General features: G+C 34.5%; 1 protein-coding gene across 4 annotated transcripts in view; it reads left to right on the top strand.

The window, feature by feature from the left end:
• Positions 1-19,036, top strand: part of CCSER1 (coiled-coil serine rich protein 1) — a 1,053,860-nt gene that overhangs the window by 488,837 nt on the left and 545,987 nt on the right. The window lies entirely within an intron of this gene.

A 19,036-nucleotide genomic window follows, 5' to 3' on the forward strand; every position in this document is an offset into this window, starting at 1 on the left:
AGACATTTCAGTTGAAGCTATGAAAAATTGTGAAGGATAAGACCACATTTCATTATGTGAAGTGCGTGATTTAACTCTGCTCTACCTAGAGATACAAACATGTAATATAAAGCAAATTAGTCAATCATCCTGCAAACAAAAACAGATTTTACTTTTTATTTTCATAAAACTGCCAAAAATGTGTTAACCTAGTGAGACTTATTAATATAGATAATATATAAATCCAAAGTGGAAATATTATACAAAAATTTGAAATGTATATAGTTCATATTTTCAGGGTGTGTTTTTTTAAATGCAACATCGTAAAAATGCAATAAATCATACTTTTTTAACATGAAACATTTGGTAAGTAACAAGTACTGGATATTACTTTTCGAAGTATGTGTTTTCAATTTATGACGATTTCAGATTTGACTGCCTATTTGACTACGTTAACAGTAATGTATTATGTAATTATTAAATATAATTAAATGACAAAACGGATTTTATAGACCATTAAGCTTCAGGGAACTTCTAACATGTTATTAAGATGGCATACAAATTAGAGCATATTTTATTGACTAGACAACTGACAACATGTATACTGAGACTTGACCTTTATTTAGACTGTTCTATGATTACACCAATGCTGATTATTGATCTCATGAACATAGTATTATTGCTGATTTAGAAATTTTTTAAATCCTTGTACAGTTGAACTTAAGCAGTTCAAACCCATGTTGTTCAAGGGTCAACCTGTAGTCAGTTTGGATAATTTAAATTTAAAGTAAAAAGATACACTTGTGCCTCATTTTACTAAGTCAGCCAACAGAGGACTTTTTTTTGTAGGAAGGTGTACTAAATTTAATTATAGTAATATATTGGATCTTGAAGTAATAATTTCTTTCTCATTTTATTCAACAAATGAAGGACAAATATTTATTAAATATTAGAATATTAGAGTGTCTGGGGTTCTGTATGTGGCAGGACAACAATTGGTGTAAACAAGAAATGTTTTCTTCAGGCAGCAGTGTTTGGTTTGATAAATCTGAAGGAACTGGTTTACACGTGGGATATTTACTCCCAGCTGCTTTATAATAGAAGAAAATCTCCTCTGCCCTGCTGTGAGGTCATGTGAAGGGCACTGGCTAGTTGTACCTCTGTGACATGGGATATATAAATAGCATTTTGTATCTTGATAATAAATTATATCTTGTATTGGTCCTATAAAGTGTGTTCACAAAAAAAAATGGAATAAGCCAGACAAATGAGGCCTTTGAAATGTTTTTATTTTCCTCTTTTCTCCCCTAGTAACTTATATGAATTTTGTTGAGCTTGTTGAGGACTTTTAGTGACTTCGGTTCTTTCAGTTGGTTTTCCTTTGAAACATATTTCTACTCTTTTATGAAATCTTGTTTGTGATTTATATTTGCAAACCCTTAATCACAGTATTTCCTATTTAGATTTGAATTATATATCATGTAAGATTTATTACACATCACTGCTTGTTTTCCTCTTTGTCTTACTCCATTGTATGATCTCTTCTGATTCACTTATGGTTTGGTTAGAATCATTTTCCAAATGTTTCCTTCCGATGGGATATTGATGATGTGCTCTCTAAATCTTTGAATAGCTCTTTACCTTGAATGATAAAGGATACTGCTATGGGTTGAATTCTGTTTCCCCCAAATTCAGATGTTGAAGCCCTACCCCACAATGTGACCGTATTTGAGATAGAGCTTTTAGGAGGTAATTTGGATTAAATCAAGTCATAAGTGTGCAGCCCTTTTGATAGGATTAGTGGCCTGCTAAGAAGATGGAAAGAGAGAGAAAGCTCTTCTCTCCATTGCCAGGCACAGAGGAAAGACCATGTGAAAACAAAGAAGACAGCTGTCCCCAAGCCAGAAAGAGAGCCCTTAGTAGGATCTGACCGTGCTGGAACCCTGATAATGAACTTCAACCCTCCAGAACTATGAGAAAATTAACTTTTGTTGTTTAAGCCATCCAGCCTGTGATATTTTACTGTGGCAGCCTGAGCTGACTGAGACAGATACCATGTCTAACTAAGCCTAGTATTTTTAGTTCTTTTTTTGGTAAATAACATTCCACGTTTTTTTAAAAAATTCTGGTGCTGCACATGACATTTTTCCATGGTTCACATAGGTGTGTGACTATTTTTCATCCTTTATTATGACTGGTAATACTACTCGTCTTCCTTCAAATTACAGAATATTTTTTCTCCTGAAACCCGAATTTCATATTTGCCTTATAGATCTATTCTTCAAGTCCCTTATATTTTTCTCTTAGTATTGAACTATGTTGTCTTAGCTGAGATTTTCCCCCTCACTAATATTCTAAGCCACTAATTTGATTCTCAACAATGACTATACTTTTATAGTCTAATAAATATTAACATTTAGAAATTATTTTTTAAATCTAGAAAATAATTTTAATGTTTTAATTATATACTGTTACATATTCTTAGTGTTTTGATGTTGCTAATTTGTCATTTGTGTGGCAGCATTTCTGTTGCACTTGAAGGGGCCCGTCCTTAATGTTTTGTTTGTCCTTCCTTCCGAGGATCACTGGTCCTCTTAAGATCCGCAATTACTTTCTTTTGCTTGTTTATTTCTCTATTCATCCTCAGTATCCGGGTAAAAAATTTGGAAGAGTTAAAGCAGATATGCTCAAAGGCCCAATAGAACCTGCTTTTGTTGGCTGGTAACAATGAACAGAATTGAAGGATATTAGTCATCGTTATCTTTTGTGACACCCTGAGGCCTATTCGGTCACACGTGTTAGACACCACCAGCCAGTCTGGGTGGCTGCTCTGCAGTTTGCCTGCCAAAACTACTAGGGTAGTAGACCCTCCTAGGGTAGGAAGTTAGGAAGGCCTCGTGCTTCTTGCAGGGGTGCATATATTCCCTCCGCAGTCTCCTCTCCAGAACCTTGATTTCTCATTCTTAACCCAGGCTCATCGGTGCTTGTCCAGTGTCTCCATTTCAGTCCCAAGGAGAACAAAGTCTGGAGCCTGCTCTCTCCTCTTAATGCCCGTCAGAACCTGAACCCTCCCCACGTGCCCCTGAGCCTTGCCTTGGTGCCCCGGCCTCTGCCTCAGCGCGCAGGAGGTTAGTGTGGGCTCGGGAGAGAGAAGTGTCAGGAAACTGCACTCAGGATGCCACCTGCTTTTGAGACTTCCGTCATGCGCCCTCTGATGAGCAAATCCAGAATTGTAATTGTGTTAGTGCAGTCTCCCCCTCCACAATTTATTTTTTAGCGAGGCTTCAGTGGAAGCCACATTACACGAAGCCCCCACGCATGCATGAGGTTTGATCACCTTTGCGTTGGGTTAGAAGATTATATACGAAGTAGAGCAAAGGAGGCATTTATGCCCTTCATATTCCTGTGGCTTTATCTTTCCCTACTTGAAGAGGAGAGTGAGTGAATATAGTGATATAAAAAATCAGGGTATGCCCTAGACAGTTTTGCTTGGTGGTTAGAGCATCTGCCCTCAGACTGAACGGTCCCAGGTTCGATTCCAGCCAAGGGCATGTAGCTCGGTTGCAGACTCAGCCCCATTCGGGGCATGCGCGGGAGGCAACCATCGATGTCTCCCTCACATTGATGTTTCTCTCCCTCCCTCTCTCTCCCCCTTCCACTGTCTCTGAAAAAGCAATGGAAAAAATATCCTTGGGCGAAGATTAAAAAAAAGTCAAAAAAAAAAAAAAATCAGGATATGAGTGTGCCTATGTAACTAGATTTAGCCACCTTTCTTCTGGTCTGTTTTTTTCCAATTGTCAAATAATGTTACCATAATACTAAACATATAGAATAATATTAAATATTCATCAGTGATGAATTTGGTACATGATAATACATAGTTATATGTTACATAGTTATATGTAAATATATATTTACATAGCTGTGTATTTATAAAATTAAATGGGGAGAACTGCATATAGTGCAACATTGTATAAAAATATACATGCATAGAAAGTCTAGGATAATTAATAATTATCTTTAGGTAACATGAGAATGTTTACATTCTGTTTTATGTAATTTGGTAGTGTTTCACTTTCAATAATAAGTATATATTCCTTTTACAATAAAAAGTCAGACATCTCTTTGGAAAATAAATGAAGAATGTAGATTGAGTTTAGTGGTTTTTGTTCTGTAGTGTGTGTGTGTGTGTGTGTGTGTGTGTGTGTGTGTGTTGGGGGAATGTCTTAGTCTGCTTGGACTACTATAACAAAATACCATAAACAACAGACACTTATTACAGTTCTGGGGGCTGAAAGTCCAAGATGTTGGCAGATTCAGTGTCTGATGAGAGCCTTCTTTCTGATTTCTGACAGCAGTTTTCTGCATGTGTCCTCAAGTTCTTTCCTTGGTGCATTCACACAGGGAAAAAAGAGAGAGAGCTCTTGTGACTGTTCCTCTTCTCATAAAAACACTGATTCTGTCATGAGGACCTCACCTTCACGACCTAATCTAACCCTAATTCCCTCTCTTCCAAAAACCCTTACATTGGAGCTTAGGACTTGAACATACCATTTTGGGGACACAAGTGGTTAGTTTATAACAGGGAAATAAGAGTACCAAAGAGGTCTTGTGGAATTATATCCCTTTACAACTACTTAATGGTAGCAGTTATGCTTTTACTGTTTTTCCATATCATAATTCTCTGTAAGATTGTAGTTGACAAAATTCACATCTAAGAATAAAAATTAAACAAACCAAAAACCTAGACAAAATGTTTGCTAAGACCTATTATGTATTGTTAGATCAGAGTAGGAAATGAGATGAAAAGCTGTATCACATGCTTCACTGAGAATTAGTTATCATGTTGTTTGGTCAAAATCTTAAAGGCATGGTAAGAAACCAACATTTAAAGTCAGGAATGATAGGGACTTTTAAAAAAGAAATAATATTTAATATATTCAAATATAAGTTTGTATTTATTTTGTAGAACTTTTTAAATATTAGAAATAACACTCCCACCCAGCACAAAAATTGGGGGATTTTATGAATTTGCTTTATTAAGATATATAAAGCAGAAGTGTAGGTTTTGATCAAAAGTCTAAACATGATAGCTAAAGGTAAGAATACTTAATCAGAATAAATTATTATTATAAAGGATTTAAAGTAATCACATTTAACCTTAGATTTAACTTTATTAAATTTAATGATATAACACAAAATTTTTTTTTGCATTTATGAGAAAGTTTTAGATTTTTTCCTCAGAGATTTAGTGAATGTAACATTGAATAATACCATGTAATTTTATTGTTAGTATGAAACTGAGGGACATTGTAAATATTACTTTCTTGTGCCTAAATAAATCCAAGAGCTTTATCACAAATGATCCTGGTGAAGTGTAGCCTTGTGTTTTGGTGGGGGGAGATATTTTCTTGTAAATGATTATTAATCTTATGAATGGTTTCATTCTATGGGTGAAAAGTATTCTCCATATGATATCAGAAATTGAAGAAAGTCTACTTGGTATTTATGGATTGATTCAAGATATTTTTAAAAAGTTGAAGGGAACTTAGAAATAAAAATAACTTTTGTTGGACCTAAGACTGTGAAGAATGAAATGTAATTGCCCAAATTAGGATCAGTGCACCATGCTAGGGATCGACTGCTTTGTTATACCAGTAATTTGGACTCCTGTTACTTATACTCTGTCAAAAAGATTTAATGAATTTATATGGATAACCACATTAGAAAAGTGATTATCAGTAATTTTAAGTTTTTATAATTTCTACCATTTCAGACTCTTCCCTTTGGAAACTTTTATTCATTTACTAGCTGATCTGAGTAAAAAATATCAGATGTAGCTTTTACAGTATAATTTTTAAAAATGATAAATTTTACTTAAAAGGCCAGTGTAAGTGAGTCACCCCAAAGAAGTTCCCTGGGTATAAAAGTTTTTAGCTCTGTCTCAGAATAAATATACATTCTAATACAGTCCTCGTTAGAATAATAAGGAAAAATAAAACAAGGCCAAACAAAAATAGTTCCCGTTTGCTTTCATAGCCCTCTTCCGTTTACCAACATGACAGCATTTATACTTGTCAGAAGATTGTGAAAGCTGTTACCTGGCACATGTTTATAGGCTAATCAATAAGGGGATACATTGACTGTAAAGAATTTAAAACAATAAAAATGACTAAAAGTCATGTGTATTACACTTATCATAGGCCTTCAATTCTAAAAATATTAGTGATAAGATTCCTCCATGAAAATATTTTTTTTTTACTTTTGTGGGCCTAATTTAGTAACTCCAGGTTTTGACTGAGTTTTACATTTTACAAACATTTTAATAATCACATTTTAATACTCATCTCTTAATAAACATTGTATTTTAAAATAAAAGATAATCGAGAGAACTTCCAGTTAGAGTTGAAACATACACAGTTCAGAATCATCAATTTGTGTTTCTAACGCTTGTTGTACTACAAATTAATGTATTCAACAAGAAATTCAAAACAAGCAATGAGAACACGGTTATTATAAAGATGAAAGAATGGGCCTTGAGTTATTTCAGTTCTGTCATTTGAAGTAAACATTTGGGGTATTTATTTTTATTTAAAACTTAAACAAATGGAGTGAGAGCTGTGAGGAATATATATTTGGGGGGATACTTGTGTATTCTTCTGCCTAGACTAACCCAATTGACATGAGGCAAGTTAACGGGAAAATGACCAACTTTATTGTGTCTGTGCACTCGGAGATGCCATAAGAACATGAGACTGGAGGACAGATCTGGGAGTTGAGGCTTATGTTCCATCTTGAGCTAGAGGGAAAGTGGGGGTGGTGTGGTTTGGAACTTCAGTGATCAGAAAGGCAATTTACAAGCAGATAAAAAAGAAAATTTGGGTGAATGTTTGCTGAGCCATCTTTAACAATGGGACACATAGAGGACTTTGAACAGATGGGCCTTGCTAGATTCCTCCCGATCACTGCAATTCATATTAAACTGATATCTCTTTTCCTGTTAGCTGAGTCTAAATTCCTTTTAGACAATTAGGGGGGATGTCAGAGGTTTTCCCTTAAGTCTTTTTCTTAACAATAACCAGTTTAACATAATCAGTATCCCAAAGAGCCATATTTCATGCAGCAAACTCTATTCCCTCTCACAAGTTTCATTTTGTACACTTTAATATCTTCAATTCTGAACTTTATTTTTTACACTAAATTACATGTGTTAGAGGGCTTTAAAAATGACCTGTTCCGGGTATCCAACATAGTAGGTCCATCACTGAGTTGAACACTTCCTCCTGCAGTGTAAAGACTAACTGGAGAAAAATCACATAAAAAATTAAAAACAAATATTTTGTGTGTGTGTTATTAGACCTTCTTAATTCTGATGCAAAGCAACAAATACTGAAAATTATATTCTTACTTGAGTGTAAGTAAGCATAGAAACAATCATTTCTCCCGATCCATTTATTTATTTATTTATTTATTTATTTATTTATTTATTTATTTATTTATTTATAGACATGTCTTTATTGATTTCAGAGAGAGGAAGGGAGAGATAAAAACACCGGCTGGGCTCCCCATCCTTTTAAAATGCCGGGTATTTCATTTAAATGTAAGCCAAGCTCTCAGTTCATTTGTTAACATTTGGATAGCGAAGTATGGGGCTGCATAAAGACACTTGTAGAATCGATGAATTTTGAAATTGAAGGCCATTGAAGAACAGAAAGTATAGCATTACATGTAATCATGTTATTATGCATAATAAAAAAGGGGAGTTAAAAATAAAAGACTCTAAGAAATATATATCGCTAAATAGCACTTTATCAAGAATCTGGAGAGGAGTAATTTTGATTTGGTTTAAAAATATATGTAGAATTCAAATTGAATAAAATTGTATGCCCTTGAAGCTTTAATAACAGAATAATTTCTTCTTGATAAGAGAAACATTCTTTTCACATGAAAACCATATCCTGAATTAATCTTAAAAGTAATTCCCCACTTGCTCTACGTTCTATTATAATTTATGGTATTATTTCATGCCAGTCATTTTAAGATAGAATATCACAGGCCCATGCATGATTTACATAAGAACAGACAGCTGTAAGTACTTTCAAATCCTCTTTCTTTCTCATATTTAGGAAACATTAGGAACAGAAAAGAAATAGATTAGGTATACTTAAACATTATTAAAGTGGCAGGCTACTTTCCTTTTCTCAGGCGAATTAATTGCATAGATTCCAGAAAAGGCTTATCTCAGCAGTAATTACTCTCCTGTCAGGTCAGTGAGACATGTACAGTGCAAATGTAACAATATCCCATGATACGTAATGGGGATTAGCCTCTGTTCCTTCCACACTCCAGTACCCGGATGAAGAGCTAGCAAAAAGATTGTCTTGTTCCCTAGCACTTGCCTTGGCAATCCTGCGTATTTTTTGTCTTTATCACAAAGTGTTGTCATATTGCAGCATCGCATGGATATAGGAGAACAATGGTGGTATAATTTCAATGACAGTATGAACGTGTTTTACCTTTAAGACAAATCTGTTTTAAAAGGAGCATGCTGCCATATTATTGCCAAATTAGGAATATAGCTGAAATTAATTTGTACCTCAAATTTTTGGATATGTCAAATATTTTCGTTTCTTCTATAAGGTATGTCATATAATTTAGTAGTTTTCCCTTTATTCTTTTATTATTACTTTTTATTTTACCAATTGAGATTCCAGTTCTTGAAGTGATTTACAAATAAAATTAGTTTAGTAGTCAATAGGACACAAAGATAGCCAAAGACTTAGAATTAGGAAAAAACAAACAAACAAAAAACATGGTCCTGAATTACTGGGGGAGTTAATAAACAAAAGAAGAAATATATATATATGTGTGTGTGAGTGTGTACACTGTATATGTTATACACATATCTACATACATGTGCATATATACGAATATATATAAAACGTTCCTGTGTTCTATTTCACAATAAATTATCTTTAAAAATGTTAAAGCCAGCCTGAGCTTCACTGCAGCAAGGAGTAACAAGATGAAGGACAGCACTGGTCTCTCTCCAGGGGCCAGCATTCAAATAAGGGAGAACAGACAAGAACAGATCATTTTAATAACAATGGCCATTATTTACTGAGTTCCTACTCTTTGACAAGTGCTTTGATGAATGCTTGAGGTTTATTACTGCATTTAATTTTTATAATAAAATTGAGAAGTGCATATTAATACTTCTAGTTCATCTATAATAAACCTGACATTCAGAAGGCTGAGTGATTTGTCCAAGTCTGCATAATAAGGGATAGAGTTAGGATTTGAAGCAGTCTGTCTGATTGCATGAACATATCTTTTCCCCTGTTACAAGAGATTATATTACAAAGCTGTGAGGTTAGTGCTATACACAGGATAATGCAGATCTCCTTTAGCCCGGTAGTAGCAGTCAGACTTGGGGAGTCGGGGCAGCAAGTTGTGTGGTGCAAAACAGGTAGACGTATCAGAGCAGTCACTTTCAGCACCTTCTCATAACCATGGAGGGGACCATGGTGGTTTTCCTCAGAAAGAGCATGGGATATCACAGACCATTGAATGTCATATCTGTTACCGTGTCCTTTTTTTCATAGACACTCCTTTCATCTAAAGATACTAAATGAAACTTATTTTCTAAAAGCACATGGAGAATTATGGTTTAGTGTTATAAGAGTAATGAAGAGATAAAGAGGCAAAAATCTGAGCATCTTCTCTACAAGCTAAGAAAACAGATGTTTTCTAATGATCTTAAATACAGGGGTGGGTACGAGCAGGTTTGAATTCAACCACCTCAGGAGGCAGTGGGGCTAACCCAAGCAAGTCACTGAAATTCAAGTTTGTTTCCTGATTTTCAAAGGCTACAAGAATGAAGGCTGGTGCTTTGAGCACTTAAGAGGTCGTACCTAAGGGCACTGTGCCATTGAGGTGTTCTTTTGAGTTACTAAAGCTATTGTAATAATCATAACCTGCAGGTCTTTTTCCATAGAACAATTGTATGCCTACTTTTGCCCACCCCTGTATAACTCTGTGTTGATAAAATGTGTGTGAATACAATATTTTCATACTCACCCATATATATTTCATATCCCTAATAAATCTACCATAGTCAGTCTAATACTGGCTATGGGAATTGTCAAAAGGGAGGAAACCCACTAATCCAAACAAACATCACTAAATATCTGATATCATCTGACAACTTTTTTTTTACTTAATTGATGAACAAAACATAAATGTATAGACTATCGATGTTTTTAAATAATTTAATACCATCTCACTTCCCAACTATTGGAGCTATTTCTAGGACTATTTTAAGATCTATAAGGAATAAAATTGGGGATTCAGAGTTTAACCAGGCTTCATTCCCACCAAGAAGCTTGGGCTTAAGTGTCCTTGTTTGCTCCCCTATCACATTCAAGTGTGGCTTTACTATTGCCCTCTTTTGCTTGATCATTGATGAGCTTCTTTCTCATTGATGAGCTTCTTTCTCATTGCTGAGCTCCTTAATAGTAGGGCCTTGTCATCCTTATATGGTCAAAATCCAGCAGAATGAGTGGGCATTCAGTGAATGCTTGAAGGGACGAATAAAATTTATATCATAATTCTTGTTCCTATGTTTGTTAAGAAAAACTTAAGAAAATAAAGCAAGATAATATCACATTATTAAATTGTATAATTTGGCAGATGCAAGATTGGAAGAAAAAGGGGGAGAAGGAATGTGGGTTTTGGTGTAGAATTTAATGGAGGAAGCTCTAGAGACCAAAGGAACCAGGGGTGGAGATGTGAAACAGGGAACTTAAATACAAGATGGGTGCCAGAGTCAACAGAGATGACAGAACAGAGGAGAAAATAGAACTGTAAGATTATCTGAGGTCTAGGAATCCAAAGAGATTATAATAGCAGTATGGAAAGGGCAAAGTTAAAAGTGATTACAATCTAAATTGTTCTAGAAATTTAAAAAAAAAACACATAAAGAAACAGCATTAACAAAACAATATATATTTTTTCAAAAATTTAGGTAGTGCTAATGTAGTCTACTCATTTTTACAAGAAAAAAACATTTGATGAAAAAATGCAATTTGATGGTTCTCTTAAAAGTATTTTTTTGGAAGAAATGGTCCAAAATGTGCAAAACTAGTAATAGAAAGTAGCTATGGGTAAGAAGTTAATGATACAGGAGAAAGAACAATTGCTGTAAAGGCTAAGTGTAAATGGAAGAGTAAAAAGAAATTTAAAATGACAAACATTTATAACCATATTTGTGAAAGTACAAAAGACTGAGAAATATATGAGGCAAATAAGTGCCTATACTATGTGTCAATATTATGCTAGGCAATATTATACATAGGCAATTTGCTTATGTATCTCACGTCATCCTCAGTCATACATTTTTTTCTTTATAATCAAGGGAGTTGAGGCTTAATGGTATTAAAAACATTTTGCAAAGTTATGAAACTACAGGATGTCATTCAAAGAATCTATTCACATGTAAATTAAATTTGACTGTTTGCTATGGAGAAGCAAAAAGTGTTCCACTGTAATGCTCCTTGAATAAATTTATTTCTCACTGTTTGTAGCACGCACAGACTGGTGGAGTGTCAGGCTGAGAGGAACAAAGAAAATAGATCATGTCAAGCCAGTGGTTATAGATAGGGGCTTTGGAGCTATTGAAGTTTATGGAACTTGGTTGCTTTGAAATGAGAGTTTCTTAAAATTCTTACAGCATTCCAGATATAATTGCCAATTTTTCTCTTATTAAATTCTCAATTCCTAGTACATTTCACAGTTCTTGGTGTATTGGACAGCCAGCCAAGATTAACTTGATTCAGTATGTCGAGGCTCCCATGGTTTGAGGCTGCTGTCCTGCATTTCCTTTCCTTGCAGTTGCACAGCTTTTGTCAATTGTTCTTCACCTGTGAGCAAACTAGTTTGGTAGCAACTCTAAATAAATTACAATTTAGAAAAGGACATGACTTTTAGTAAGAAATGCTGAGGAGTCAAACGCATCTAACCCCAGTGTAATAGATTCCCAATGTAAGGGCTTTCCTCCCACTGTCCTTCTTTTAGTTACTTTTTTTTCATTTACACATCCTGTGTTCCATTACTGTTCCCAGGTATTCTGTAAATAATATGGGTTTGTTATTCTCACTGCGTTGCAAACAGGGGAGCTAAGGTTCAGCATAATTAATGAGCTTCCTCATCAGCTAATAACAGCAGATAAGAGACTGAGGGGTGCTTTAGGATTGTGACCTACCTTGGCCTTGCTTAGGACTGACCTCTTCACGCTGGATATGCATTTTGAAGGAGAGGAGATAGGATGGAATCAATTGAACATACGCTTGCTCATTTACACTTCCCAGCTAATCTGATCTTTTTAATTAAAATTGATAGGTATCATTTGTAGTTCTCTATAATTTTGAATGGTAAGATCTTGGGATGCATAGTGTATCTTGTTATGACCTGTCATTTAGGAAAAAATATCAATATATAATTTTCTCATGGATGAGAGTCTATTATATTTTTTTCCTTTTTTGAACTTTGTCATGATAGATATATTTGTTTTAGTAAAAATAGCCAAAATGCTGGAAAGATGACACTATGCCTGTTACACTGCTCAAGATTGGCTACATAATTTGTTTGAGTTATCTCCAAGATGTTGGAAAAGGCAGACCCTGGGAATGCTTAATGTCATCCATCTGATGTAATTGAACTTAGGGTTGGACAAATAACACTTTATTTTATCCTTGAAATGTTACGAACACAACCGTCATTCTATTAACAACAAATGATGCTTCTTAAAGAAGTCTCACTATTTATATATTGTAATAGAGGGTATTTTTCACATAAAATAATAACCTTGAGTAAGTGTTAGGTAAATATGTATTTTAGACTATATTTTTGTAATATTTTTTTTAATGAAAGTTAGTGGCAGAAGAGAAAAAAATGTTACCTTTATCCCACTACTCTAACAATTATTTTGGATATATTTAGGTATTACCCCCATGTTTATATAGTTGAAATGATAATAACTATATATTTTGTACTCAGATTTTTTTCCTTAATTATAAATCAAATAAATTTTACATGTCTAATTATTTTCTTAATTTCTCAAAATTAACATTATCGGAGTAAATGTCAGGATATCTTTGTCTACAAGCATTACGTATTACTATTTAACTGTTTAACTTTTTTCTAATTCAGTGGTACAAGTATGTATTTACTAGTAGTATTTTTTAAGTTTTCTGTTTGTACTGGAAATGTCTGCAAATGAATAGAAAGTTATTGACTTTAGTTGCATATATTCAGCTAGAGTAATAGTTATAGATACAGATAGACATTTGATAACATACCAAAAGCTGTGATAGTTGTTGTGGTTTTTTTCCTGAGCCAAAGCAAATGGGCAAACTATATAAAAAAAGAAGCCTCAGTGTTTACTAATGAGTAAAAAAAGTCTGTTTCTTAGAAAACTACAGAACTTGAACAAGCATGTTAAATGTTTTGAATTGACTTTTCCCCCTATTTTATGATTCTTCTCTTACTACGCATACTGAGTGAAGTATGGTTACCAAAGTGCACTATCTTAGAGATGTATAAAGAAAAGAAGACTGCTTCCTGAAACATGTCATACCTGCCATTCGGCAAATGAACATTTTGTCAGTTCCAAAATCTGCAAAATTTTTTTTACATCCTTATTTTACTCAGAAGCATTTAACTACTATACATTTCACACCAAATAACACTGACGAGGCCAGTCTCTCCCAACTCTATGTATTTTTCCTTTAAGAACCAAACAGTATGCACTTGAACAAAATATTAAGGAACAATGAAATTGCAACTTATTTAGAGTGTTCATACATAGATAAAATATTAAATTTACATTTTGTTAGAATATATTTCCTGTATATAAATGAGAAGATCCACCCTACTGTTAAACTAAGTACATTTAACCTGGTCATCACACTCCATCTTGGAGGAAGCAAGATGTAATGTACTTATTGTGAATAACATTTTTCATTATTTAGCACTTTCCCAATAACCTAGGGGTTAGTGCTGTCTCTTTAGACTATTACGCTTAATAGTCTCTGACGTTATGGAGACTACTAATAATCCTTTCATTATGCTGATTCTTTGGGACTTTTTTCTTGGCAATAAGAAAAGACTTATGACAAGGGATTTGTGTATCACTATAAAGACAGTCCATTTGTTTACTGCCACCCAATCCCCAGTATAAAATAATATATGACCCATATACTCTCAATTATTTACTTAATGAATAAATGGATATATTAGTCTAAGTAGACAAAATACATTTCTAATTCTGCAATTGAAATAAACAAGAAACCCTTCAGTGTGTTATATATGCAACTCTAAATGAAATTTCCTGTGTATTCACAGTTTAAAGGAAGTTCTCTGTAAGGTCCCTGTCTATTGGCCCTCGTGGAAACCACATGCTATTTTCCCTTCCTAGTTATTCACCAGATTATTAATGATTAGGGTAAACTCTAAATAATTTATTTCTTGCTAACAATGAGCTTTTTAAAGTCATTAGGATCTCATGCGTGATTCACAAAGGGTAAGGAATATTAGTACCTCAGTAAGCTGAATGAACTATTGATGCTAAACACCATGACACTGTGCTGATGTTAGATGCTGATGTTGAATTAATAACTTCAGTGCAAACTTCTTTTACTGTTAAGACTCCTTGGCTAATCACAGTGCAGAGAAAAATAGAGGTACCATTCTAGAGGTATTAGTGGATAGTTTTCAGGTGGTTATTATCAGTGCAAATTAAGAACTGTATATTAAACGTGATATGCCATTTTTTAAACCACTTCTGATATTTACTTTAAGTACCTTTTTCATTCACACTTACTGATTTTTTTTTCCCTTGGGATTTTAATTTCACTTTTTCCAAACTAATACAACCAATTACAGCATCATATTTGACCTTCTAAATGTAATGATGTTAGATGTATTTGCTGCTTCTCAGTTAAGGCCTCTCCTATGGTGTGAAGTATTTATTACCTTGGAGCCCTGAGGCCACCCTGCAAAACAGTAATCCCAGCTCAGTGATATGCTTAGAATCACTGTGTGTTGCTACACGGGATTTGCCCCCTGAGCATATTTTATTTAAATCTGGTTGCAAGACATTTTCTTTTCTTTCTCCATACATCATTGAAAACATCTAATGCTTTTCCAGCAGCCCCTGGAACTTTCATCAAAGATGACAGTTTAGGAAAACTGAATTTTTCCTGAGAGACATATCCAAATAGAATATAGTTTTAATTTTGTCAAGTTGAAATAGATTATACCAGATTGTTTTAATTATATGCAAGACATCTGGGAGAATTCTGCTGCATCCTAGAGAATCACATGCCATTGTGAAATGTTTGTCTTATTATAGGCAACACAAGGTCTGGGACATAATGGTGCATGCTTCCTAATTTTCTAATGATTCTCCTTTCCTGAATGAAACTAGAATGCAATGATAGAAACTCAACCTTTTGAAAACTGGTGTTTTTTATAGATGGTTTGAAGGTATTTCACGATTTGAGAAGCGCACTCCTATTTTGGTCACCTTTCCAACATTCTGAGATAGTTAGAACTCTGTTCTGACTTAGCATGAGATTTCTGATATTCTTCTATGTGCAGATTATATGGTACTATCATACTATTGGATAGAACATTTTTAGGAAATATGAAGTTGACGAATAGTTTCATTCATCTTCATCCATGCCCTGTTTCCTTACCTTTTGGATATTGATGAACAGAAACATGATCAGCAAGCACAGAACAGAAATTTAGATCAAGCTGACCCTTTGATCTGTCATTCTAATGAAGGATTAGTAGTCAAATGTCAGAAACTGTAGAAGAGTTTTTGTTTATACCTTAATATGGGTGAGCAGATATATATTCTGCTGAGCTTCCTCAACTCACAAGCCTTGCTATTTGGGTCCTTTGTCCCTTCTTGGCCCTCTGACTTACGTACTCCTAGAGTTCCTGGCACACAGTCTAGTCATTTTAGTCTACCAAAATTTAAATAAAGATTTCTAAATTTTAATATAGGTTGTATAGAGTGTGTGTGTGCAAACTGGAAGAGAGCCCATATATGTGCATATATGTGTGTTTATATATATGAAAATATATGAGCTAATATATTTTTAAAATTCAAGAATGAATACTTTTTCTAGTTAACAGGGGCTTGTGGAATATTTTCATTTTTTAGAATATAACTGAAAATATAAACTTTCTTATGTAATTATTTAAACACATTTTAGTTGTCCCATTTATTTGTCCAGTAATTAAAATAAATTATTAAAATGCAGTATTAAATGAACTATTTTCTGCCATTAGATACAGATTTGGATTTAATTTTTATGAAACGCTCAGTCATTTTTAACCTGTAAACTAGCAAGTGTTTTGTTTGTCTTCTATATTGCTCATTGCTTTGAGAAACATTGGGATCTTTGTCCAAAAAGGAATCTATAATCTAGATAAGGAATCTAAAAAATAATAACGATATAAGCAATTAATATCACATTATAATAATGTCTTGGTAAAGCTTATAACACACCAAAAACATCAGTTCATCAAACACGTACATGGACATAGATGTAAGTTAAGCAGAGCATGTGTAAATAAACAAATGTGAGTGAACTTTTCATACAGCTGCCAACGATGGGTTCTGAAACAATTGGAATCTAAACATGGGACAGGGCACCACATACCTGTGCCCCCCACTGTCCTAGATCTTGTTTGGACTGCTATAATAAATGCCGTTGGCTGGGTGGCTTATAAACAACAAGCATTCATTTCTCTCAGTTCTGGAGGCCGATGGTTCAGGATCAGGGTGCCCATATGGTTGCGTTCAGGTAAGGGCTCTCTTCCAGTTTGCAGGCTGCTGACTTCTAGTCATATCCTCACATGTCGGGAAGAAGGCAAATGGGCTCTCTGGCCTCTTAACAATCTCATTCCCTAGGGTTCTACCCTGATGAAGTAATGACCTCCCAAGGACCTCACCTCCAAGTACTATCACGCTGGGGATTAGATTTGAATATATGAATTTGGCAGTGGGCGCAAGGATTCGGTCCAAAACAGATCAGCAGAGCGACATGCTTTCTGAGCTTGCTGCAAGCACATTGCTGCACCACACCAATCAAGGCCCAAAGTGGGATTACAAAGGGAGATGACTTGCTTCTCTAGAAGGCTGGAGCTAAACCCTGGTGCAAGTCTGTTTACATGGAAGGAAACACGAGAAGAGAAAACCTCCATCAACGGACTAGATTATCTCAAAAGAGAGACTATTGGAAAGGCCAAGCTCCGCATATTTCATCCTTTTGCCCAATCTCACCAATTAGATAGACAAGACTTTTCTGTTGTTGAAGCATAAATCAAGAGAATAGAACAAAGACTGGCAATCCTTCTCTCGTTCTTCCAAAAAGGTAGAAGTTTATACTTTAAAAACTAAGATAGGAAAACCAGAGGAGGAAGCAAATGGTTCCCCCAAAGGGAAGCATAAATAAAAGACTGATACATGAATTGTCTCTCTTTTTCTTATAGTCGTTAGCCAGTACTCTGGTCTTTGGAATGGTAGCTTGGATTGAAATTAATTATAATAAATGAGTATAATATGCCATATAATAAGATGTGAAATATAATGTAACAACATAATACATACATATAAAAATACATAATATGTTCTGTAAAGCATCCTTTGGTTTCTGATGCTTTAGTACCTCAAGACTTATTTTATTAAATCTGCTATTAAAATAAGCATCATTTATTTAGTTTAGTAGAGGAGAGAATCTTTTCTTTTACTTGAGCGAGAAAAATTTAACTCAGTTCCACCAATATCTGATATTAAATATGGGTAGGTGAAGAAGAGTGGGGAGAAGGGTTCTAATCTAACTTGATTTAGAATTAGAAAGAAGACAAAATAACCGTTTTCTGTTACAAAAGAGATTGACTCTCTGACATTAATTTCACCAAGGGACATTCATAATCTTAATTTTAAAGAAATTAATTGGTAGCGATACTATTTATGCAGTGCCGTGTGCTCAAATCCTTGAAGAAACGTCCTGCGTTAGGATTAGCCTAAGATGTCTAGCCTGGAGTGTTTCACATTTTTCTAGCTTGTGATTACGTCTTCCCACTGGGTATCTGATGAACTGAATGAAATAGACAGCTCTAAATTTCAGCAAACTCAAGGGTAAGGTTTTCTGAGTATTAAAAAATAATTTAAAATGCCGATATTCAAAATGTGTCACAGTTTATCTATGTTATGCCTCCCCTGACTGCGGTGCTGCGTGTAAGGCTTAAAGCAGATCAGCAAAGGGGCACCATTTACTGCAGCCGGAAGCAGCGTCAGCTGTGAAATGGCACTCATAATTTTGTTCAATAAATAGTTAAAACTCTGGCTACAAGTCACTCTGAATTTCAATGGCAGTTTTGGCATTTCTTACCAGAGAATAAATTCTTTTCTTTTTTTTTTTTACTCAATTGGTGAAATAGCATCTGGGTTAAAAAGAAAGCAGAATTTTTCAACCCCTTAAAAACAAAACAAAACTTCTAAAAATGACAGAAAGTCAATAGCATGCTACTGTGCAGTTGTTACATAAATTAGGCAGATTACCTGATTCTTTACACCTCTAAAACGCCATACCTCTGACATGCTCATCTTGAGATTTTAACTGAATCCTAGAGATAGTGAGCCAGCAGTTCACTATCAGTCAGTTGTCACTAAACGGTGCTTTTCCTCCCCTTTGGAAATTGTTAACCTAAAAATAAAAAGCCAAAGTGAGAGGGAACAAGCATTTATTTGAGAGAAAAAAGAATAGCTATTTAGGAAACATTGACTCAGGCAGAAACCCAAATAGTGTTCTGATTAGCAGGTGATGCTAACTCTAAAGAGTCTTTAACTTTTAGTCCGGTGACAGTCAGGATGTCTGCTTTCCTGTTAATTTTGCAAACAGTTGTTTGAAATACAGTTGTTGCCTGAGAGATTAATGGGCCAAATTTCTCTGTTGCTAGTGAGATTCTTGGGCTACCG

The sequence above is a fragment of the Miniopterus schreibersii genome (assembly GCF_964146895.1).
Source record: "Miniopterus schreibersii genome assembly, chromosome: 1".
Taxonomy (NCBI): domain Eukaryota; kingdom Metazoa; phylum Chordata; class Mammalia; order Chiroptera; family Miniopteridae; genus Miniopterus; species Miniopterus schreibersii.